The sequence below is a fragment of the Triturus cristatus genome, chromosome 2_1 (genome assembly GCF_964204655.1).
Source record: "Triturus cristatus chromosome 2_1, aTriCri1.1, whole genome shotgun sequence".
Lineage (NCBI taxonomy): Eukaryota > Metazoa > Chordata > Amphibia > Caudata > Salamandridae > Triturus > Triturus cristatus.
Window position 1 is genome coordinate 1,073,813,561 of NC_140581.1, and position 25,538 is coordinate 1,073,839,098.

Consider the following 25,538-nt stretch of genomic DNA (forward strand, 5'->3'; position numbering starts at 1 on the left):
ACAAAAATATATATTGGAAACAAGTGTAACAAACACCTGTTATGTTTGGAGGATGCCGTGAGTTACTGCTTACAGGGTTAGATCCAGTGTTTGATCTGTACAGTGATAAAATCCACGGACTACGGAGCTCTTGAAGCAACGACCAACACACAATATAAGGGGCCTCAGTAACAGTTTGGAAAAACTGAAAATCCTAAATTTTTTGGTGGAAACTACGAACGAGGACTCAAATCCACCAGTTGCGTTTCGTCCACAATAATATGCCTTTAGGGCAAACAATTCAAGATGCAGGTTGTATTCTGTGTTGAGTTCCCGCCAGAAATTGGGGTAATTTGAATTCCTTCCAAACTCTACATAAAGCCCACCAGTACAGAGCAAGGCAAATGTACCTAAAGAGGTCTAAGTTAATAGCCCAAAGCATGACACCTGCTCTTACAACTTCTGCATTGCCTCTTTTAGGTGCTGTCTAGTCTTTGTTTGGGCTCTTTTATTATAGGGGCATCTGACAGTCACACTCTATGTTGGGGTTGGACCTTTCTAGTAGATTAGCAGTTTTTAGTGAATGCTCCTTATCTTGACACTGGGATATGTATATAGATTTTCTATTCGTGTAGCTTTTATCACTAATTTGAAGGAGGCAATAAAATAATGTTTAGAGGGTCCCAGGGCTTGAAATAAACTATTCTAATACTCTGACATATTCAGAAAGATTGGCATGAATCAGTTACAAGCTATACTTTTAGACACATAAAACACCACCAATTGTCTCCGAAGAACAGGCTTTAAAAACATGGGCTAATTTTAGCCTACAACAATGTTTCAATACGTTTTTTAGATATAATAAATGGGAAAAAAAACATTTCCTTTATATATTTATTGTATTTAGTACCCAAGAGACCTGGATAGCAAGGCATCTTCCAGCCTAAAAACTCCTATCCAAATCAAAAGAAATTTGGACAACAACGTTAGCAATGAAAGGACACCCAGAGGTGTAATGCTAGGTGCAACCATATAAAGAGAGTCAAATAAGAGATATGGAATGTTGTTCATAAACTTTATATTTTAACTTTCACATATTAAACCCATACAAAATAAGGCTGGGCAGGACCACTGGAATTATACTATTCCATAGATAGGTAGTCATCAGTTCTGGAGAATGTGTGCGTTTTCTAAATTCGGTGCACAGGTGCGGATGACCTGCACCTCTCCTTCTCCTATAGGACTCCACTACAGGCAGTAGACGCTGCTGGGTAGACATGTGTACGGTGTTGTAAACTGTGTACTCCATGTCTCATGAAATGCTTGACTGGCACCGATTTATGTTCCTGCTCCTAAATTAGAGGTGGCAAGGCAAATCTGAACAAGACATGTTTCCACAGTATGGGAAGACAAACAGCCTAGCTAGGTTTCAGCTTTGTTGGGCCTCGCCATTGACGGGCAGCTCGAGTTCCATGGCACGCATGTCCCACATAGGGAAGTTCACTGTGAAAAACAACAAGCATTAGCAAAGCCAATAGGTCGTGCCGCTGCTGCTGTCTATTTTAGATGTGTTAAGTTGTACTGCACTGTGGTAGTGCAGTATGCTTAAAAATGTATTATAAACTGCTGTCAAACGGCCATTATTGTTTTGTTATTTATTAAGGCATGAGTGATTGCATGAGTCAAGAATTAAAATCTGGAGAGTGAAGTAGAGTACAGCGTTACAGAATATAGTGGCGTAGAGTGGGGAGACGTAGCCTGAAGTGGTGCAGAGTAGAGTGCAGTGGCATAGAGTGCAGTGCAATAGAGTAGACTAGTGCAGAGTAGAGCAGTGTAGAGTGTAATGGCGTACAGTAGAGTGCCATAGAGTGCATGTCACTGAGTGGACTAGAGTAGAGTGGAGTAGAGTGCAGTGGCGCACTGTGCAGTGGTGTGGAATGGCAAAGAGTACAGTGTCATTGAGTGCAGTGGCATAGATTGTAGTGGTGCAAAGCAGAGTGCAGTGGCATGGATTATAGTGGTGCACAGTGGATTATAGTGGTGTAGAGTGCATTGGCGTAGACTATAGTGGCAAAAAGTGTAGTGGTGTACAGTACAGTGGTGTAGAGTGCATTGGCGTAGATTATAGAGGCAAAAAGTGTAGTGGTGTACAGTACAGTGGTGTAGAGTGGTGCAGGTTAGTGCAGAAAAGCGTAGAATTTAATGAAAGAGTGCTGTGGCATGGAGTGCAGTTGCATAGAGTAAGGTAGAGTGGCGTTAACTGCAGTGGCATACAGTGTACTCAAGTGAAGTTGAGTTGAGTGCAATGGAGTATAGTGCAGTGCCATAGAGTGAAGTGGTGTAGAGTAGTGTGTGCAGATTAGAGCGCAGTGGCATAGAGTGCAGTGTTCTAGAGTGTAGTGATGCAGATTATAGTAGAGTGGTGTAGAGTGCAGTGTTATAAAGTGCAGTGGCCAAGAGGAATGCAGTTAAAGGCCTATGTTAGAGATTCCACTCAATTAATATTTGTTTCTTGTTTAACATAATTTGGTGTACTGATACAAGGATGTAATAGTAAAACAACTGTTATCTAAAGTGCAGCAATATGTAGACAATGTTGTGGTGTGGAACTAGGTGGCATGGTGTGGAATTATGTGGTGTGGAGTAGAATTATGTTGTTTGGAGTGGAATATTGTGATGTGGAACTGTGGCACTAAGTGGAGTGAAATTATGTGGCATGGAGTGAAGTAGAAATAGGTGGAGTGAAATTATGTGGCATGTTATTAAGTGGTGTGGAGTGGAATTATGTGATGTGGAATTGCGTTGTGTGTGTGTAATTGTGTGGCATGGAATCCAATTGTGTGGTGTGGAGTGCAGTGGAATTATGTGGCACATAGTGACAGTTTGTAGAAAGGAGTGAAATTCTGTGGCGTGGAGTGGAATTATGTGGCATGGCGTGTAATTATGTAGTGTGGCATGGATTGGAATTGTGTGACATGGATTGGAATTGTATTGTGTGGGACTATGTGGCATGCCATTCTGTGGTGTTGAGTTGACTGGAATTAAGTGGAGTGGAATTATGTGGGGTGGTAATATGTGGAATGGAATTAAGTGGGGCGAAGTGGAAATATGTGGCATTTAGTGAAATTATGTGCATGGAATTGTATGGCATAGAGTTGAATTGTGAGACATGGAATTGTGTGGTGTGGCGTGCAACTGTGTTACGTGGAGTGCAATTGTGTGGAATAGAATTATGTTGTGTGGAGTGGATTTGTGTGGAGTTAAGTGGAGTTATGTGGAGTGGAATTATGCGGTGTAGACTGGAATTACGTGGTGTTGAGTGCAATTATGTAAAAGACACACAATTGATGGACAGAATGCAGAACAAATCAAAACATTTACACCCCAGTCAAGAGATCTGGGTTAAATCCATCACTCTTTTGCTCACCATGCCACCCCAGTTTAGACCTGGTCACATGCAAATCAGTCTTGACCCTGTGCCTCATGGGAACAGTCCAGCCCGAACTGCCAAACCAGGTCCTCCCTGGACCGAAAACAAGCATCCTAGGACCGGTTTCGAGGTTTCACCCCTCATCAGCCAGGATAGCTTGATTCAAGACTGATTTGCATATGGCTGGGTCAAAACTGGGGTGGCATTGTGAGCAGAAGAACGATGGATTTAAACCGGATCTCTTGACTGGGGGTAAATGTATGATTTATTCAGCATTCCGTCCATCATTTGTTTGTGTAGCACTTTTCACCCTAAGTGGGATGGGTATGTCCAGAAGTGGGTCCCTTGCTCACTGTGCCACTGGATTCAAGCTAGCCTGGCTGATGAAGGGTAATACCCAGAAACCGGTCCCAGGATGCTTGTTTTGGGTCCAGGGAGGACCTGGCTTGGCAGATCGGTCTGGACTGTTTCCATGAGGCACAGGGTCAAGACTGATTTGCATATGGCTGGGTCCAAACTGGGGTGGCATGGTGAGCAAAAGAACGATGGATTTAACCCAGATCTCTTGACTGGGGGTGAATGTATGATTTATTCAGCATTCCGTCCATCATTTGTTTGCGAGTGCAATTATGTGGCGTGGTGTGGCATTGTGTGGCGCTGAGTGGAATGGTGAGATTTGGAAATGTGTGCTGTGGAAGGCAATTGTGTGGCATGGAATGCAACTGCGTGGAGTTGAACTATGTGGCGTGAAATTATGTGGCATGTTTTGGAATGAGGTGGCATGGCACGGGTTTAAGTAGTGTGGAATCATGTAGTGTGAAGTGAAATTATGTATGGTTTCGTGGAATTGTGTGGTATGACATGGAATTCTGTTCCGATGATTGGACTGAAATTATGTAGCGCGGACTGTAATTATGTGGCATGGATTTGAATTATGTTAAGGAGTGTAATTACATGGTGTGGATTGTAATTATGTGGTGAGGAGTGTAAATATGTGGAGTGGATTTATGTTGAGTGGAATGGAATTATGCGGGATGGAATTGTGTGGCACAGCAGTGTGTGACTTTAAATGGAAATGTTAGATGTGCAATTGCATGGCGTGGAGTGGAAATGTGTGGCGTTGGGTGGAATTGTGTGATGTGGAGTGTAATTGTGTGACGTGAAGTGCCATTGTGTGGAGTAGAGTTATGTGGCATGGAGTGGAAGTGTGCGACATGGTGTAGAATTATTTGGTGTGAAGTGGAAGTATGTGGTGTGGAGTAGAATCATATATCATGTAATAGAATTATGTTTCACTGAATTTTGTTGCGTTGATTGGAGTAGAATTATGTGGCATTGTTTTGAGAGGAATTATGTGGAGAACAATTATGTGACCTGGAGTTAAATTATGTGGAGTGGAATTATGTGTGGTATGGAATTGTGTGTCGTGGAGTGAAACTGTGTAATGTGGAGTACACTTGTGTGATGTGGAGTGCCATTTAGTGGAGTGGAATTATGTGGAGTGGAAGTATGTGATGTGGTGTTTAATTATGTGGTGTCGCTGAAATTATGTGTCATGGAGTGGACTTATGTGGCATGGAGTGGAATTAAGTGCCATGTTTTGGAACTGTGAGGCGTGGCATACAAATGTGAGATGTAGCATTGTGAGAGGTGGAATTGTGTAGTGAGGAATTCTGATGGGTTGAGTGGAGTGGAATTATGTGGTGTGTAGTGGTGTTGTCTGACACGGAGTAGAATTGTGTGGCGCTGAGCAGAATTGTGTGGCTCAGAGTGGAATTGTGTGGAGGGGATTTATGTGTAGTGGAATGGAATTATGTGGCATTGAGTCGAGTGGGATTATGTGGTGTGGTATTGCATACTGTGGAGTGGAATTGTGTGGCATGGAGAGGAATTCTGTGGTGTGGAATGCAATTGAGTGATGTTGAGTGCCACTGTGTGGAGTGGAAATATGTGGAGTGGAAGTATGGGATGTGGTGTTTCACCATGTGGTGTCATGTGGAATGGAATGTATTTATGTGGCATGCAGCAGACTTATGTGGCGCTGAACTGTGTGGCATGGCGTGGAATTATGTGGCATGTATTTGAGTGGAACTATGTGGCGTGGAGTGTAATTATTTGGAGTTATGTGGGGTGGAATTATGTGGCATGGAGTAGAATTATATGGTGTTGAGTGAAATTTTGTGGTCGATTGCATAATGTATGTGGAAAATGTAGAATTGCAGTATACACTAACTAGAAATTAATTATTGTCCCTCAACATGAAGCACACAAAGAGGGGCGTGGCTTGGACTCCAGAGCTCATGGCTGCCTGATTCCGTCGCTCTGCGCTACGAGGGGATAAATAACCTCAGTTCTGGAGTTTAAAGTGAGCGGAGAAGGAAGAAACAATGCGATAATCACCATTAAGCGAAGCGGCATCAGCTGTAACACTCACCGATGGAAGGAAGCCTCTCCTTTTCCAGATAATTGACCCCGATCTTGGCGTGTATCGAGGACGGCGAGTTCCCAAAATGGCGCAGAACGAATCCTAGCTGAGTTGCTGGTGACGCCGCACTACCTTCAATTCAGCTACAGGTGGGACCATCAGTCGTGAGGAAGACACCACCAGCCAGCGACCGCCAAATGTGAAATATGGCTCACGGGTAACATCATTTTGTTTTTTTTAAACGGTATAAGTACCGCAACATTCACTCCATTGTGAACTGCCTGACCCCAAAATGGCGCTTGCATCACTCGTCACGGAACGTTAAAATATCTGTTTTTTAAAGTGGAAAAACGAATTGTGACAGCGATAGGCAACAATGCTAGCTTTATCTGATTTACGCTGATTTTTGTCCTGCAATAAGTTGGCTGTGGTTTCTGATTCAGCTTATACAGAGTTTGCCAAGCTGGTATTGGCCTGACATTAAAATGGCAGCGTCTACGATCTAATCTGTAAAATCGGAGCGCGCTCGATCCTTCGCACTATTGAGACACTGACTATTGCTTTTCAAGGTCAGATTAGAGTTTTTGGGCGTATGGGCTGCCACACTGTGCTGTTTTATTGGATAGCCTAGAGGCTGCCAGTATACTTGTACAGCCATTGAATCTAGCACCGACATCCTGACCAGCACTAAATAATCCTTTTGCCTCTACAACATCTCAACAGTACATGTTGCCTCCCATGGTGTTGGATAAGTTCATGAGGGGTTAATAGAATCTACTAAACTGCTGCCAGTGCCAACTCACTTTTATAGCCACTTATATAGCCATTTAGGTAATACCAGATTTGTGAATAGCAATTTACAATTGTGATGCCATAAAGAGGTAGAAGCAACAGAGGCCACATCACCCAACATCCATTCTAAGTCAGAGAGGGAACGACACAGGACCTCATTGCCATACACTCTAACTTGTGTCCCTGTATATCCCACTTACCACTGTGCTATACGGGACCTTCCATTTTTTTAAATAATAGACAGATAACTACAATGGATAGGTAACAGCCAACACTCTGTGCTAATATTCTGAGTTCAAGATTATTGTGGGGATCTGTTATTCTCACTGGGTCACCTCGAGGCACTACGGTGATCAAACTATCTCTCTAAATCTATATCATATCAACCATAACTACAGGCCATTATAGAGGGAATATTACCCAGAGTTCCCTCTTTCTAGTTAGTATTATCTATTTGCATACTCTACCTATTTACGTGAGCTGATTTGTTTCATGATGGCGGATAAAGAACCCAGAGCGCAATACAAAAAATCTAAGGCTGAGCCGTCACTCTCAGACTCACCGATCAAGGCTAAATCAGACATAAATAGCACAATGGACATGATCCTCAAGAAATTAGCCAATGTTCATGACCTGGCGAAGTCAACAAAACAAAACACAGATTCCATGCACCTAGAACTCACTGCCATACGTGCAGATATGAGCACAATTAACTCTAAAATCAACGACACCGAACAAAGAATAAGCGATATGGAAGACACTGCCTCTCAGACCAACAAAGAAATAAAGTCCCTTTTAGATATTACCAGTAATCTCAAAAGACATGCTGCTGATTTGGAGGACCGCAATAGGAGAGGCAATATTCGAATTTTCGGTATTCCGGAGGGCTCGGAAGACTCCGTTGGGTCTTGCGTAGCATTTCTGGAATTCTGGATACCCATGGTCACGGGTATAACATGTCAAGAAAAGTTTGAACTAGACCGGGCGCATAGAGTTCCAATTTTCAGCTCTTCTACAAGGAAAATGACTTGCCCTATCATTTGCAAACCATTGCACACGGAAGCCATCCTTAACTTTGCCCGGAAAAATCGCCATGTCTCCTGGGAAGACTAAAAAAATAACATTCACGCAGGACTATTCAAAAAACCACCGTGGATACGAGGAAAGGATTTCTTCTATTAAGGGATAAACTGATAGACAGGTCCTGCAAAATTTAGAATCTTTGAAAATGGAAGACCACATTACTTCACAAACCTAAATGGCTTAACAAAACCCCTAGAAGCAACGACAACTGAAGACATGGACTTATCTTCATCAGCCTCGAATAAAAGAAAGTCATGATATCCTTTTGATGTTCTAGTTCCGCAAATAATGCAAGATGAACGCTCAGGTTTATAAAAGTTCATGTGGGCGAATATACAATATTCTCTGGATGTTATATCTTACTAAAAATTCCGTTATCTATGCAGTCTAAAGTATGTATAGGGGGAGAGGACCCACTTTTCAGTGCAAAATTTTCAGTAAGATGCTACATATTCTCTTGAGTGTGTTTTTATCCTGAGTTTCTGATTTCAGCTGTGTGACATCTTGTGCTCAGGTATCATGGTGACTTTGATGGCTTGGTTTATGTTGGTTACATGAGGATATTCTGATTGCCACAAAGTTGAGTTCAGAATTTCTAAGGAGTATTAAGCTGTTTTTTTTTATTTTTCTTGTTCAAATTAGGTAGTGACCGTTCTAATATGCAATTGACCATATACCTATACGTTACGATTGTAGATTTTTACTGGCTACAGTAAATGTTAAAAAATAAAGAGTGCCTATTATCTTTGAGCTACTTCAGATTGATATTTACCATGTTATTTCCCTCCATACTGTCGGACTGACGCTCCTGTCGTCGCAGCTCCTACATTCGAACCTTTCAGGTAGGGGAGGGAGGGGGGTAGAGGGGTTTTGGGTAAGATTAGTTTTGGTTGTTTTTGATCTCTTGTGTTTTTCCTTTCCTTCTTCTTTTCTTTTCTTTCTTGATCATCTAGTGACCATAGATATGGCTTACACTACATATACTAGCAGTGCCATTGACTTGATTATGTTCAACAGAAGACACGCATGTCTGTCTAGCATTCATATGGAGCTAAGCACAATAGTGCGTGGATTGATTATCGGGCGACACTTATGCTAAATGAGATCAGTCATCACAACTCTCGCTAGTTTATACAATGGCTCAGAATAGGAGTTACAGTATTACGGAGGATCTCAACGTTGTTTCTCTGAATGTGAAGGGACTCAGTCACCCAATTAAATGCAGGAAAGTCTTTGATTACCTAGCTAAAACAAAGGGACATATCATACTTTTACAAGTGACGAAATTATCCGGGGAAGAGGCAGCCTTTATAAAACATAACTGGATCTCACACGTTTCATGCTCACCGGCAGATCATAAAAAGAAAGGCGTTATTACTCTAATAGCTAGGAAGGCTAACATATCCCTTAAATCACAATCACATGACGATGAGGGAACAGTAGTGGTTACACATCTGAAAGAGGGTGAAGATCTAATACGTGTGATAAATGTACATGGCCCTAATACGGGTGAACCCAATTTCTGGGAAAATATCTCAAAAACCATAGAAATACTTCCCCAATATGATCTTATCATAGTCGATGGCAATTTTTATATTCCAATGGACCCAATAATTGATCGCCAATCCAAGTGCAAATACCAAGTCACTAGGTCTCATGGAATCGTTCAGAAAATTCGCACTAAATTTAATCTCTAGGATTCCTGGCGTCTTCAACACCCAGACTCTTGAGACTATACCTTCTACTCTGCTCCACATAACTCATATACCAGGATAGACTATATACTAGTTAGTATCTGGCTCCTTTACACATCTAATTGATCAAACAGACATCTCTCCAAAGTTAGTTTCAGACCACTCATGTATCAGTATCAAATTAGCTGGCAGCCATACTACACCCGCTCCCAAAAGATGGTAATTTAATAACGATGTCCTTTCAGATACGGAGGACAAAAAGAAAACTGAAGAAGCAATCACAGAATATCTCAAACATAACGATCTTCCTGAGACTGATGTTCAAACCCTTTGGGATGCAATGAAAGCAAACATTAGAGGAGTTCTTATTGGGGTTAAAACGAAAATCAATAAAAAACTTAACTCCGAGTTCATTAATTTGGAACGTGAGATTAAACTCCTGGAGATCTCTCACGCCAATTCATTGTACAACAATAATATTGTTAACCAACTAACGCAAAAGAAATATGAATATAATAAAATTGTACGTAATCTTGCAGGAGTATGGATCAATAAGTTTAAGGCCCTTAAACTTTGCGAAGCTAACAGAGCAGGTAAATTATTAGCTTCTTATCTCAAACATAAACAGAGACAAAACACTATCTCATCAATCAAAGATGCTAACAAAACGCAGACTAAACAGTAGGAAATTTTAAACACATGTAAGTCCTTTTATGAGGCTTTGTTTAATAGCAAACAAACCTTTAATTCGCAAGAGTGCGCCAGTTACTTGAATACATTGAACCTCCCTCATCTGACTGAAGCAGATAAACTATCTTTAAGGAAACCTATCAATGATTTGGAAGTGACTAACTCTATCAAATCACTGAAAAATAATAAGGCTCCGGGTCCTGATGGCTTCTCAGCAGCGTTTTATCAGACATTTGCAGTGTCAATCCAACCAACCATGCTAAAAGTATTTAATACTATAGCTCAGAAGGGACATACAACTAACTCAATAAAGGAAGCCAACATTATAGTTATACCCAAGGAAGGGAAAGATCCTCTACTGCCCAAAAACTATAGGCCAATATCTCTTATTAATGTTGATTGCAAATTCTACGCAAAAATACTAGCCACCAGACTTAATGTAGTTCTCCCACACTTGATAAGTAGCTCACAAGTAGGGTTCCTTAAGAATCGTATGTCTAATGATAACACCCACCTGTTGTGCCATGTCCTAGAAAACGCAACGTTGAAGCCAGACCAGTCTATAGCAATCACCCTGGACGCCGAAAAGACGTTCAACAAAGTATCTTGGCCGTTTCTGAAACATTGCATGCATTCATTTGATTTGGGGGAGGCCCTACATTAACATGGTTATGGCTCTGTACTCGGCTCCTACTGCCCGTATTGCAATTAATGGGACACTCTCGGAATCTTTTATTCTCGAACAAGGCACAAGACAAGGATGCCCACTCTCTCCATCACTCTTCCTACTGGCCCTTGAGCCCTTAATACAGGACATCAAGCAAAACAGATATAAAAGGAATAAGGTTCAATAACACTCACGTTAAATTAGCCACCTATGCGGATGATATCGTTATAGTGACCGAAGATCCGAGACCCTCAATTAGTGCCCTGATGCTAACCATAGAGAAATATTAGATACACTCGGGATACAAATTAAACAGGGATAAATGCGAGGTGAAGCCCCTAAATGTACCTGAGACATTTTAAGCAAATCAGTACTTGTGTGGGAACAAGGCTACATAAAATATTTAGGCATAGAGTTTGGTAGCAATATAATGGACACTCTACTCCATAATGAAACCTCCACACTGGGGAAAATAAACAAGCATTTGCAATGCAATAGGTCAAGCATTGACGCGAGTTTGAGCTATTGGCATTGTAAATGGCAATGGCTTTAAGTTTTGTTTTTGTATTTATGTTTTAATAACGAAAACAAAAATAAAAGGCATTGTTATTTGAGTGAGTTGGAGGGGTGTCCAAGGGGCGTGAGGCTGTGGCAAAGAGGTGGGGGCGGGCGGGTGGTAGGGTTGGGGGGAGGTCTAATGGCAGGGGCTTTCACAGTCACTTAACACCTTTCTCTAAAAACCTATACAATTGTAGAAATATACTGTGCGAAACGTCCTTTTAAATTGGACAACGTACCTTCGTGCAACGTCTGAAAAATTAAAGTATGCTAATGTGAGCAGATAAAGGCAACTGTCCGATTAAAATACTTGGATGTAATACAGTTGCATCCCTCACAATTCCTTTTTCAGGAAACAGGCGAGAAAGAAAAGAGCGGAAGTGAAAGCAGATTGAGGCCAACAAAGGGAGGGGCAGGGCTCCTTAATGGAGCAGGGAGGGAATGGGGCGGCTCTTCTTATTGCTTAGTGAGGTGTGTCAACAGCAGCACTGTGTGTGGGGGAATGCAGTGTGTTCTCTAGTGAACTCAATCCAGGCACAGGGTTTGCATATCAACCGCGCCTGTGATTAGCAACAAAAGAAACAAGAAAAATACAATTTTAATACAGAGGAATACCGCAAACATTTTCATATTAAGCCAAATTAGTGGTGGGAATTAATGAAAGTGCTAGGGTTATCTTTTCCTTGAGGTTAGAAAAGCTATGTGTCCTTTAACTAAGAAGGAATGTTGAGCATGACAACCCCTTGTCTTTGCTTGAGGTGTTAATTGGCCCAGGAGAGCCCCCAGAGTCTCCTTTGAAGCAGAGGGCTGAGGAATGTCAGCATTTTACAGCCTCTTTAATAAAAGCGAGGGGGGGGGCATTCTGAGCTGAGTTTCAGGAGGTGGTAGCCATAAGGTTGTTTTCTGTGAATGGTCATCTAAAAGTACCCCAAAAATCTGTTTTAGCTGCCCTTGCTTTTCACGAAAGGAGGGTTTGGCAAATGAAATTCGAGAAAAACTAAATGAAAGGGTCACTTTAATTATTTGTGGTTGTCACGTTTCAGATGAGGAAGAACACAGCTGTAATTTTTTCCTGCTTCCCCTTCTGGAACCTACATGGGTTAATTGTTGAGGGCACTGAAATCCAATTTACATACAGATAAGAGAAGCACTTTCCTTACCAACATGGTCTTCGGCAGTGCTATGAAATAAATATATAAATGAAAGTGGCATTATGTAATGTAATCTGGTACTCGTGCAAACTGCTCCAACGCCGTGGAACTGATTTTGCACTATATAAAAATAATTGTGAAATGGTGGGCGGTGGGATGGGTGTGTTGGGCCAATGACTTTTTACAGGAGAGGAGGGTTTGGCCAATGAAATCGGAGGAACATTACAATAGGCTGACTTCAATGATTAGTTGTGGTTGTTGCATTTCAGCTGAGTTAGAACTAAGCTGTATTTTAAAATGTATAAATAAATTAAACTGACCTGGTGTATTGTAATTCGGTACTCATGTAAATTATACCCTTGGGGTGATTTTGCGCCGCTACAGTAAGAAGAATTTCGAGCTGAGTGAGATAGCGAATGGGAAAGAAGGAAACAGTCTGCAAAACTGTGCACTCTTATGGAGTGCTATACTAGAAAATAAGGAACAAGTGATTAAAAACAGCAGCTGATGTTCACGTGTGGGGGTAGAGGCAGTGTGAGATTGACAGAAATGCACAACCAAGTTGATTCACACTGTTACATCATAGACAACCAAAGGTAACGTCTGGTGAGACAAACTGTGTTGCTGCAGAAATATCAGTTTGCGCACAACAGAGTTGGAGCTGCATAGCCCTTTCAGCAAAACTAGCTCCTAAAAAAGCACAAGAAGCCTTTAACTCGTTATGATTAAATACACAGAATAAAAATATTCCGAAAAAAAATACGATTAAAAATAAGTTGAAATAATTCTGAAAAGGCTGAAGGTCTTACTTTAACATTAAACTGCCATCCGTGCGGCACGGATCATTTCTGTTGAAGAGGGGCCTGGAGAAGGGGTAGATGACAGCAACGATCGCAAAACGCGCCAATTTCGTGTGTGGGGGGAAACATGCTGTCAGTTCAGCGCATACACTGAGATATGCAGAACGCAAGGCTAAACGTTAAATACCGTGTGTGGGGAGAAAATGAAAATGGTGTCAGCTGAGCACATTTCGAACGAACACAGCACAAGTAAATCCCTACCGGCTGGGACGGTGGCCGGCCATTGCCCTCGGGGATGGCCATGGGGAGATTCAATCAGTACAAGCGCTAAAACACAAGCGCAGACCCCGGCTGTGAAAGTTAACTATTAACTGAGAGGGGGGAGCAGGAGGTGAGCCATCGAGTGGTGCGCGCGCCTTGAGCTGCATAGCCCTTTCAGCAAAACTAGCTCCTAAAAAAGCACAAGAAGCCTTTAACTCAATTATGATTAAATACACAGAATAAAAATATTCCGAAAAAAAATACGATTAAAAATAAGTTGAAATAATTCTGAAAAGGCTGAAGGTCTTACTGTAACATTAAACTGCCATCTGTGCGTCACGGATCATTTCTGTTGAAAAGGGGAAGAGGGGCCTGGAGAAGGGGTAGATGACAGCAACTATCGCAAAACGCGCCAATTTCGTGTGTGGGGGGAAACATGCCGTCAGTTCAGCGCATACACTGAGATATGTAGAACGCAAGGCTAAACGTTAAATACCGTGTGTGGAGAGAAAATGAAAATGGTGTCAGCTGAGCACATTTAGAATGAACACAGCACAAGTAAATCCCTACCAGCTGGGGCGGTGGCCGACCATTGCCCTCGGGGATGGCCATGGGGAGATTCAATCAGTACAAGCGCTAAAATACAAGCACAGCCCCCCGGCTGTGAATGTTAACTATTAACTGAGAGGGGGAGCAGGAGATGAGCCATCGAGTGGTGCGCGCGCCTTAATGAGCCAGTGGGCTGAAGCGCTTCCCCAAATGGATTGCATTATTGAATTACCATGCTCCCTCTTTTATTAACCGAAGACTTCCATCGTAAGCTTGATGTCCTTCTATCCAAATTTATATGGCAGGGCAAGAAGGCTAGAATTGGACTTAAAAAACTACGGTTGGACAAATCGCTCGGTGTTGTCAACTTAGCCGACTTTAAAACATATCAAACAGCTTTCCTGGTGAAACAGGGCTCGTACTGAGTTTCGCCCCCCATCAATTACACTCCAGTATGGCTAGAGATAAAAAAATCTATACTTAGTAATCTTGACCCTGTTGCCCTGCTTACCTTTAACCACACAAATCTAAGGAGTTCAAAATCTATACTTAAAAATACAAAGGCAGCGTTGCTAAAATTAGACAAGAAACTTGACACCAGCATAAGACGTTCTAAATCAGAATCCCTATGGGACAACCGCCTTATGATATACAAAGGGAAAACAATACATTACGATACCTGGATTGATAAAGGGATCTTCTCTCCCCATCAACTAGAAAACAGCGGGGCTCTCGGACGGAGCGTATTTAAACGGAGGTTTGGCCGTACGATCCGTATCACGGACCAGATGACATCAAACGCTGTAATCAGGCGTTGTAGCACACCAGAGGGGCACTTGGCCTCTCTGGTGGGAACCCTATGATGAAGCATGTCACCAACTTGGTTGGTGAGTGAGGTTTCTTTTACAAAATAAGACTTTTTATATCTCTTTTATTGGCTCACGATTCTTTAGTTCCACTCTTTTGTGATTAATAAGTTAGGTGACCAAGTTTCCATGATATATAAATTAATTCGCCCAAAAAACTCAACTCTTAATAAAAATCTTATAACCTTCTGGGAGTCACACTCCTCTAACCCGAAATCTGAATCTACTTGGTCTCAAATACGGAGCTCTACCACCAGAAATAAAATATCCCCAATCCTCTCTCAAACAAAGTTATGGCTTCTGCATAAGGCTTTTTGGACGCCGGCCCGTTTACATTTACAACACCTACGCGATGATCCTAGTTGGTGGAACTGCAGAGAGGAAACAGGAGATTTAGCCCATCTGAGTCTGTATTGCAAAGTTGTAGTGTCATATTGGGACAAAGTATTTGATTTTATTTCCAAACTATTTTCTTGTAATCTTAAATAAGAATTATCCACTTTAACAACCAGCTTTCTCGGCGTTGATACACTAAATGACGCAGATAAAGCCCTACTGGACCTACTACTCATATCCACGGTTAAAATGATCTTGAATAACTGGAAAGACACACACAAAGCGTCATTTAAATGCTGGTTGAACTGGATTATTCATCTTAGGGGTGCAGACAATATCGCTCTTCAAAAATCCCCTTGGAAACCATCTACTAGACACATGTGGGATAGTCCAATACATATTTCAATTCACATAAACCTCCATGATCTTCCTAAGAAGCTTTTTCGCCATGGGCCCTTCTCTTGTCACCCATATTGGTCCCCTATCCATTAACAGTTGTAAGCATCCTTTTTGCTGATCGCAATATTCTCTCTTCTCCTAGCCTTTTCTTTGACTTTTAATAGTCTTCTCCATTTTTTTTTATTATTTCACAGTTGTATCAAAATTAGCTATTAGTGTACAGCCTGTTGTTTCAATATGTTTCATACTTTTTCCGCGACCTATGTAGCAATGTGATTAATAATCATTGTTTATTACACCAGCTAGAATTGCTATGTACCCCTTTAATTAATGTATCGAGTTAATGCCATTTTGCTGTACGCCATATATCATTGTTAGCTTTATTTTCTCCTTTTGTTTCTTCTTCTTGAAAACAACTAATAAAAATATTTGAAATCGGAAGCACACAAAGAAATTTAGGCGCATTGCTGAATTCTGAAAGTGTTAGTCTGAGAACCTATTTGGTTGCAAAACGTGACACTAGGAAAAATAGAGATGTTCCCAGGATCACACAGGGTGGCTTCGTATGAAATATACGGCAAATAGCTTCCAAATTTTCAGACCTGAACCAATTGAGCCCTTATTAACATCCATTTTCAAAATCGCCAAAAGCAGTGTCGGAGCCAATCAAATGCGTTTGGTTTGAATTTGCACCAAATTGAAGTTAGAACAAATCTGCAGTCAGTGAAACTGAACTGCATGTATTTAAATGGCTGGAGGGTGTGAAAGGAAAACGCTGTTGTGACTAGGGAGGGTGAAAGGGCTCCCTTTAAATATGCACCGAACACTTGTGTTATCATGCAGCTGCAGGTAGAAGTGGAGCCTTGAGTGACACCAAGCCTTCTGGCTACCTTGAGCACACTTCATTGCAAAGCGCCCACTCCTCTTTGTGCATGAGTTGTGGGCGCTACAGGCTGGAGTCGGCCTTGCTGTGAGGGATATGAATAATCAAAGGCTGTGTCTGGTAAGCAGGCTGGCTGGCTTTCCCTATCAACAAGCAATTAACATTTTAAGGACCACACGGTTCAAAAAGAAGTAAGCTACAAAGATAGCCATCCCTGTAAAAAAAAAACTCGCTGAGCTCCTGCTATAAGTGATGTGACTTCCCATGGCGTCTAATCTGCATCATTTGCATTTAAAAGCAAAATATTTGTAAACCTGTCAGTTTGGGTGATAGATTTTTTTAAATATGTTCTGTATATAGTACATTCAAAAGTGCGGTATAACGCGCTATATATAAATTAATGCAGCAAGGGAGTTCAGCGGTCAATGTAAATTTTTAAGTTATGCTGTCAGAGTTACTTTTATGCTGATAATTAACACAGTGTAACAATCGTGGTCTGTTTTTTTTTTCGTGGTCTGTGCAAGCTATAGTAACAATTTATTGAAAGTTTGAAATAACTGTAATGCTGATTTAGGGACATCTAATGCAATATCCGACCCTTTAGCGAAAGCAAACAATTTTAAAACAAACCATTTCTGAAACAAAAAAATTGAAGCGCTGGAAAACAGTTCGGTTTGCCAGTAGGGGCGCCTATGCAGACTTTGTAATGAGAAATACAATCCGTCTCTCTCCCTACAGCAAAGGCATGCTCATTTTCCACCAAACAAACTCCACAAGCATTGTGCTCCCGCTACAAAACAAACCATCCTAAACCAAGGCGCCTAAGCTGCTTTTGTTTCTAGGAATGAAAAAATAAATAAAGGTAATAACGTAATCGAGGAGCAGTAGGAATCACTAAAAAGGTAAACAAATACAATGCATGGGCGTTTTCGAGCTTTAGTATAGATACAAAAGAAAACTCTGCCTGCAATAAAGGAAGTTGGCCAAGCTGCATTCACAAATAGATGCAGAAACAAAAGCAAACAAACATTTGCAATGCAAGAGGTCTCGTATCCATGCAAGTTTGAGCTATTGGTATTGTAAATGACAATGCCTTTCATTTATGCTTTGGGTTTTAAAACAGTCATTGGGGCATATGTATCAAATACTGTAATTGAGATTCTCAAATAGCGATTTTTAGAGAATCGCTATTTGAGAATCGCAAAACGGGATGTAATTAAAAATTTGCAAATATTTTGCGATTCCTAGGCAGTCCTTAATTGCGACTCACAAATTGCGAGTCGCAATTAAGGAATAGTTTCTCATTCATTAGTATGGGCCTAGAAGACATTCGCAATTTGCGAGTACCCATTAGGTACTTGCAAATTGCGAATGCAATTTCAAGGGTGCAAGTGTGTCATAAGGACACCCTGTTGCACCCCTGAAATGAGCATGTGTGCACATGTGGCGCACATACATGCCCCAAGGGCATGTATGTGCGCCACATGGAACTTTGAAAAATGCCAAAAAGTGCATTTTTCAAAGAAATTGCAAATTACCACCAACTTGAAGTTGGTGGTAATTTGCAATTTCTTAAGGAAAAACGGGAACATTTGGGTGCTTTCTACATCGCATTCAAGGAATCGCAATTTGTGATTCCTTAAATGCATTCGCAAAATAAGGAATCGCAAATTTAGCGATTCCCTATTTTGCGAGGGCCTTTTGGGATGATACATCCCAAAAGGCTTTTTCCTGTTCGCAAAAGGGCCGACTCTGAGAATCGGCCCGTTTGGGAACAGGAAATAGGCTTCATGCATATGCCCCATTGTCATTTACAATACTGATAGCTTAAACTCTGGCAAATGCAAGACCTATTGTATTGCAGTAAAGGGCCTTCTCGACCGCTGGTTAGATTGTAAATATCAGAGAAAGAGACCGGCCTACGACGTCTTCAAAGTAGTGATAAATAGTGCATTGAAGAAGATGTGTAAGTGTTGTAAATTACACAGACACAAAATCTGAAGTAAGAGTTGCATATGATCCGGGCTATAAACACTAACAAAGCGCTCCGAAATCTTTCGCTCTGTGATTACACTGCCGCGGCTCAGGATGAAGAGCAGGTGGGGGAGGGGGCTATTTCCTACCCTCTCCATGATTTGAGTGTGCAGTGTGGCATTGCGTAATGTCATTGCTATCTTTGGCCTAATAAAAAACACTCCAGCAGTAGTAGGGCCCTGGCTTCACCTCCTGGTGCAGGGCGGGCTGTGCTTTATGGCAGGCATGGTGGGAGGGATGGTCTCGGCTGCAGCTCCTCTCGTACTGTGCCCCTGCTATTACTAGTGACCGAGAGGCGCTGAGGTGGTGGTATTGGTGGTGGTGGTATTGGTGGTAGTTCTGGTGGTGGTGGTATTGGTGGTGGTGGCATTGGTGGTGGTGGTATTGGTGGTGGTATTGGTGGTGGTGGTGGCACTGGTATTGGTGGTGGTGGTACTGGTATTGGTGGTGGTGTTATTGGTGATGGTATTGGTTGTGATGGCATTGGTAGTGGTGGTAGTATTGGTGGTGGTGGTGGCATTGGCTGCAGTTGTGGTGGTATTGGTTGTAGTGGTGGTGTTGGTGGTATTTGTGGTGGTGGTGGTGGTGGTATTGGTGGTGGTGGTGTTGGTGGTGATGTGGTGGTGGTGGTATTGGTGGTGGGTAGTGTTGGTGGTGGGTGGTATTGGTGGTGGGTGGTATTGGTGGTGGTGGTATTGGTGGTGGTGGTATTGAGTATTGATGGTGGTGGTACTGGTGGTGATGGAGGTGGGGGTATTGGTGGTGGTGGTATTGGTGGTGGTGGTGTTGTTATTAAAAAAACAGACTTTTGAAACAACCAGTCAGGTGGCTTTAGTGCAGATGACATGTAACACAAATGTGCTGTTGTCAGCTTCAACCCTTTAGCACACAATTATGTGCTACCTGGAAATCACATGACTTAATTCGCTAATCATTTCTAAATCCATTTTACTTGAAGGGTTGAAACAGACATGAGATAATGCCAGGTTAAAGTGATTGAAAGCGAGTGCCCGTGTTACGGGGGCGGCCGTGCTGCTTAGAAAAACACTAGCGGTTTCAGCTGAAGCAGCGCCTGTCCGGCCTGCAGTAAGAGAAACTCAATTAAGTAAATAGTGCTTACAGACTAAATAAAAGGTCCCATGTAACAAACGAAGTAAAGGGGCCAGTTGCCATGGGAGGTTACAAATGAAGACAAGGCCGTACTAAGGAGGGACTAACAAGCCTATTAACGAATCCGAAGGTAGCTTTACGAAAGACAATGACACAAGCCAATGAAAAATATGTGGGGAGAGTGGGCGCAGCTTCTCTCCCATACTCTACTACAGCAGTCGCGCGGAGTGGGCAGTGCATGCGCGCTGCCGCTAGGCTCGACCTAAAAAGGAGTGCCCACAAAAAAAAGGTGGAAAGGCACAAGTAATTAGGCCATGCTCTGTGGGAGGGTACAACAAAGCAAAAGGAGAGCAATCTAGCGCACGCTGACCACATAAAAGCAAAAATTTTAAACTGACATTCAGCACAACAAATGATAAGCAGTGTCTCAAAGAGATGGAGCACGCGCTGTCTAGGCGAGACCTTAAATGGGAAGGCTGGAATGCTTGAATTAAACTCAGAAATGAGTAATTACTCTGGGTTGCGTTCTAGTCCAATTTTCTTTTGCTCACTCTAATCAAGTCTTGGTTCTGCTCAAACACAGATTGCCAGTCTGAACAGCTAAATTATGTCCCCTCTGTGTAAGTGCACAAAGAAGTCCAATAATACAATGTGGTGTAACAGGGGCGGCCTTAGGCATGTGCAAGCTGTGCACCTGCACAGGGCCGCCAAACCCCAGGGGCCGCCACGAGGAATCGGATACAATACATATTCGTGGCGGCCCCTGGCAGGGATTTGGCGGGCGCAGGGAGGGGTTTCCACTGCCTGCGCCTTACTCTTTCTGCCCCCGGCACACAGTGGAACAGAAGTGAATGAGTGGCTGTGCACGCAATACTAGAACAGCAGTGCTCAGGACTGAGCAGCACTGCCGCTGGCAGAGATATGCGTGATTCCCACAGCAGGTAAGTTTCAGGTGAGGATTAAGGCGCAAACGCAGAGCTGTGTGGAACCCACTAATAGAAAAAAAGTCGCTCAGAGCAGCTATTACTGACAAATATTAACCGAGCTGTCCAGAGTAGGCTAGTGCTCGAGGATTTGTGAATCAAATTCGACCTTGAGCGCTATGTATTGAGAAAACCTTACTGGTGAGGACTTTTGGTGCAGCGGCAGAGCTCAGTGGGGTCAGTGCTAGACCGCCAGAGCTGCCAGGCTGCCCACCGTCCCCCGTGACACCTTCAGCCAGTCCTGGATTTTATTATTTATTTGGTTCCAGTCTTATATAGCACAAACTTGGCCGAAGGGCATCAGAGCACTTTACATGAACGCCAAATGACACTACTCAAGGTCAGATTCAAATATATATATATATATTTTTTAGGCACATGGAGATTTAGGGTTTGCCCAAAATCACAGGATGTCAAAGCCACACCTTTTCCCCTAACCTAATCTCATTTTGCGCATTTAATCTAATAACTGTAATAGTAAAAAAAAAACGATAACTGCTAAAATGCAAGTTACTGTTGGCTGTGAAGCACAGCGGATGCAAAATAAAGCAATGGTCTGCTGTAAGGCATGCTGCTGTTTCTGCAATTCCTTACTTGCTGTAAGGATTAAAAACATACGTGTGTCGCTGTGCCATGCTGCTTTGCACATACATTTTTTAGGAAGCAGGCATGGAAGTATTCTGGCTCCTTCCAGTAGGTCGACAGGCTCTTCTCTGGCGCCTGTAGTGATTTACAAGCTGGCCAAGAGCTGGGGTTGCACATTGATTATTCAAGTGTGCCAGCCAGTAATGAGATTCCCAAGAGACTGTCTGATCCAGCGATTCCTAACCTGTGGACTTCTGTGGACCCCCAACGAATCTTCACCGGAATCCGGGACCCCCCACTAAGTTATCATTGGAGGGCGTGCAGCCCAGACCCAAGCCATTTATACGATTTGGACCTCACAATAACCAAATCCCAGCAACAAAAGGGCCCTTACCCACCAGCTAACACTGGCTGGAGGTGTCACACACGGCATAAGGTCAGTTGACACCCAAACGTTCTAGGTCAGTGAAGCTTGTTATACCTGAGGAGTGGAAGCTCAAAGAATGAAAATAGCTTTTTCAGACTTAGTATTTTGATATATATATATGCATGTATGTACACCCACACATATATATATTATATTGTTGCATTTTGTCTCGTCATGTTTTATTTTACTTTATTTTGCTTTGCTTTGCTTTATTTCATTTCAATTCAACCTCCAAGCCCCTGTGGCTTAAACATTGAGTGTTATTGGACAAAAGGGTCATGTCTCTTTTGTAAATAAAGTTTTGTTGATAGAGGTGTAGATTGTAGAGTATGCTCCTTTAAATGGGACTCTGCACACATATCTCTATGGCCCTGTGAAAGGCTACGGCCGAAACGCATAGGTCACCTCTCGCTGCTGGTGCACTTGGTGTTATGACCCAAAAATTCGAATAAATCTGTCTTGAAGGATCGAATTGGATGTGCCGTGTTCTATTTTCTGCGCCGTTCGAATGCGATGCTCTGGCGTTTCAAGAACCAACTGTTTATGCAAATATATATATATTTGTTGATGGCACACCAGGCTATGCAGCCCATGCCAGTAATCATTAGTTTTCATCACCATATCTACAGCGGCCCTGGAATATGGGCGTTATTTTAATTAGGCTATTGCCTCTGTTTCAACAACTGTGTGTGGTAGCAGTGGCTGTGGAAGGTACCAGTAGACCACATAAAAGTCTTGAGCGGATAAACATTATAGCTCGTGTCTGGTCTTGCCAATCTGCCCTTGGATAGTGGGAGGGTTATAATTTCCCATCTGAATCTTGGCTGATCCCTTGCCCATATTAGTGTAACAAGCTCAAACTTTACATACGGTGTTTTGTCAAGGGATTGGTATATTTGTAGAGACATAAAGAAACTTGGGTATCACCACATGATTGCAACCCTACTGTAATGGATGGGGAAGTGTTATCCATATATTCACCTGTGTATGCACTTTAGTCATCACTGGCCCATAATTATCAATCATAACTACCTCTCTGTCCCTGTGTATTTTAATGTACGGATGGCAAATCGATTCCTCCATCTAATTAATCGAGTAGTCCAGGGTAACAGCTTGTGAAAAGTGCGTTAATGAGTGTATATCTGATTTTCTTCAGTTTATCACAATGCTAGGGTAGCCACCAAATTTGGTAACCTCACAGAGCACAAGCATACCGGTTTCCCCTGGGTGTTTTATAAGCAGTAGAATATATTTAGCAAACATCAGTATATTCAATTGTCTCTGCAAGAATGCTACCCATCTATGAGCATGATGTTCTCTCAGCTTACATGCCAGAGGCTCCAGGGGCGGCCTTAGGCATGTGCAAGCTGTGCACCTGCACAGGGCCGCTAAACCCCAGGGGCCGCCACGAGGAATCGGATACAATACATAATCGTGGCGGCCCCTGGCAGGGATTTGGCGGGCGCAGGGAGGGGTTTCCACTGCCTGTGCCTTACTCTTTCTGCCCCCGGCACACAGTGGAACAGAAGTGAATCCAATGAATCAAGGACTGGGAGGAGCCGGAAAAGTCTGGGCGTGGACGGACCCTACAGGAGTCGGCCTCATCTCTCGGCTCCAGCAGTCGGATGTCTTCCCTCAACTCCAGGACAAGTCTGACAGCTCCCAGAAGCCTGCGTCGGCACGCAGTGTCCACCATGGCAGAAGCCGCCATCCCGGACTCCTGGAGAAGCATCAACCCCGAGCCGAGGTACAGCTTTGAATCCCCCGAGCTGATGTTTCTGGGTCTCAGCCCGGAGGAGCCGACGTCCCAGGGGTCCGACGCGACCCCCAGCGGTCAGCCCGAGGGGGCCCAGGTGAACGCCCTGACCGTGTTGACCCTGCTGGAGAAGCTGGCCAGCATGCTGGACTCGGTGCAGGAGAAGCAGCTGCGCATGGCCCAGTGGCAGACGGGCATGGAGAACTCGGTGAAGCAGGTACAGGGCCACGTGAGCCGGCTCTCCAAGGAGCACTCCCCCACCAGCAACACGGTCAGCAAGCTGATGGACCGCTCCCTGCACCTCAGCGCCGACATGAAGGAGGCCCGGCACCACGCCGTGGTGCGCAACGGACAGGTCAGCCGCCTGGCGGAGCGCCACGAGCTGCTCATGAACCGGAGCCCCTTCAAGGTGCTGCTCTTCCAGGTGAGTGGCGGTGAACAGCACTAAGGTCCTCTAGGCGCTTCTCTTTCAGGTCAAAGACAGGGACCGCTATAGGCAGGATACGAGGCCTGAGTACTGCTGTTCATGGCAAAGGCCAGCTCCACCACAAAGAGGCCGTGGCACCTTCGAAGTGCCTTTCTTCTAGGTGAGTGGCGGTGAACAGCACAAGCCAGCTGTGAGGCCTTCTAGGCGCTTCTCTTTCAGGTCAAAAACAGGGACCGCTATATGCAGTTAAAGAGGCCTTCTGAGTACTGTTCTTCATGGCAAAGGTCAGCTCCACCAGAAAGAGGCCATGGCAACTTTTAAGTGCTTCTCTTCCAGGTAATTGGCGGTGAACAGCACAAGCAAACAAGGCCTTCCAAGCGCTTCTCTTTCAGGTTAAAGACAGGGACCGCTATACGCTCCGCAGGATGAGAGGCCTTCTGAGTAGTGCTTGTCATGGCAAAGTTCAGCTTCACCACAAAGAGGCACCCTTGAGGTGCCTCTCTTCCAGGTGAGTGCAAGGGGTCAGCCAAAGAAGCCACGAGACTCTGCAAGCGCTACTCCTTCGGGGGGATGACAGAGAGCAACGAAGGCCTTCAAGTGCTATTGTTTCAGGTTAATGAGACAGTTGGTCGGACACTGGACAGGAGGCTTTCAGAGTGCTATTCTTGGTGAAGGCTGAGACCATCACCAGAGAGAGGCAGTGAGATCCTCTATGTGCCGCCAGATGAGGGCAGGGGAGTACCACAGACAGGTCATGCCACTGGAAATTCTCTTCCGTGTGAGGCTCCGACACAGACCACAGGGCCCCTTTTCCTCCAAGTGAGTCTGGGGTGCCTAGGCGCGCTGCGAGACCACACAGGCTCGTCTGTGCCCAGCGAGTGCCAGAGTTCACCACGGACAGGTCACCAGACTCAGGCGTTAGGCACCTAAGGGACAGAAACCTCGACAAAAATCTAACTTTGTTATTAGTCTCATAGTTTACATAACAGTTAACATCGTCCCGGTTCGTTCTCTTTGAGAACAAGTTGTGCCTCTGACGGAGGGAGTCAGGTGCAAAGAGTTAACACTGGAATATTTTTCATTGGAAAGTGTACAGTTGGCAGCTCTGACCATCCAAGGGGCGGGGCTCTGCCAGAAGGGGTTGAATGTGCTCAGTCAAGGAAGGGCGTGCAGCTGTTGAGAAAAGGCTGCCGCTGGAATAAGAGGGACTGCAGCATTTTACTGTAGTCTGCTGGCGCGCGCAGAGTGGTCTGTGGGGACGCAAAAGTATATGCAACCGCACAGAGCCGTCTGTAAGGAAACGGAAATATATGGTGTAACACGGCGTCTGCAGGGAAACCAAGATACATGCACGAAAGTATTTCAAATGAGTCTATAGGGACGCATACGTATGCAACAGCACAGTATTATGTAAGTGAGCACCCGGAGACACAAGCAGCACCACATATGGGCCTGTAGTGACCTGGAAATACAAACAGCAGTACAAAGGGATCTGTAGGAACACGGAGATATGCAGCAGCAGTACAAAGGGGTCTGCAGGGAGACCTATGCAGAGCACAGAGGAGTCCTGTGGGAACAGGGCACAGATATGCGTTTTGCTGTGGGATATTCTCGCCACTAGGGGGTGTACCAGCCGAGAGGAGTCTGCAACAG

General features: G+C 43.7%; 1 protein-coding gene and 1 pseudogene across 1 annotated transcript in view; one reads left to right on the forward strand and one right to left on the reverse strand.

Annotated features, from left to right (window-relative positions):
* The window catches only part of LOC146866371 (sodium/hydrogen exchanger 9B2-like), a 293,445-nt gene that overhangs the window by 263,165 nt on the left and 4,742 nt on the right, over positions 1-25,538 (reverse strand). The gene's annotated exons all lie outside the window — the stretch shown is intronic.
* Positions 20,629-25,538, forward strand: part of LOC146866372 (caveolae-associated protein 2-like) — a 45,400-nt pseudogene continuing 40,490 nt past the window's right edge.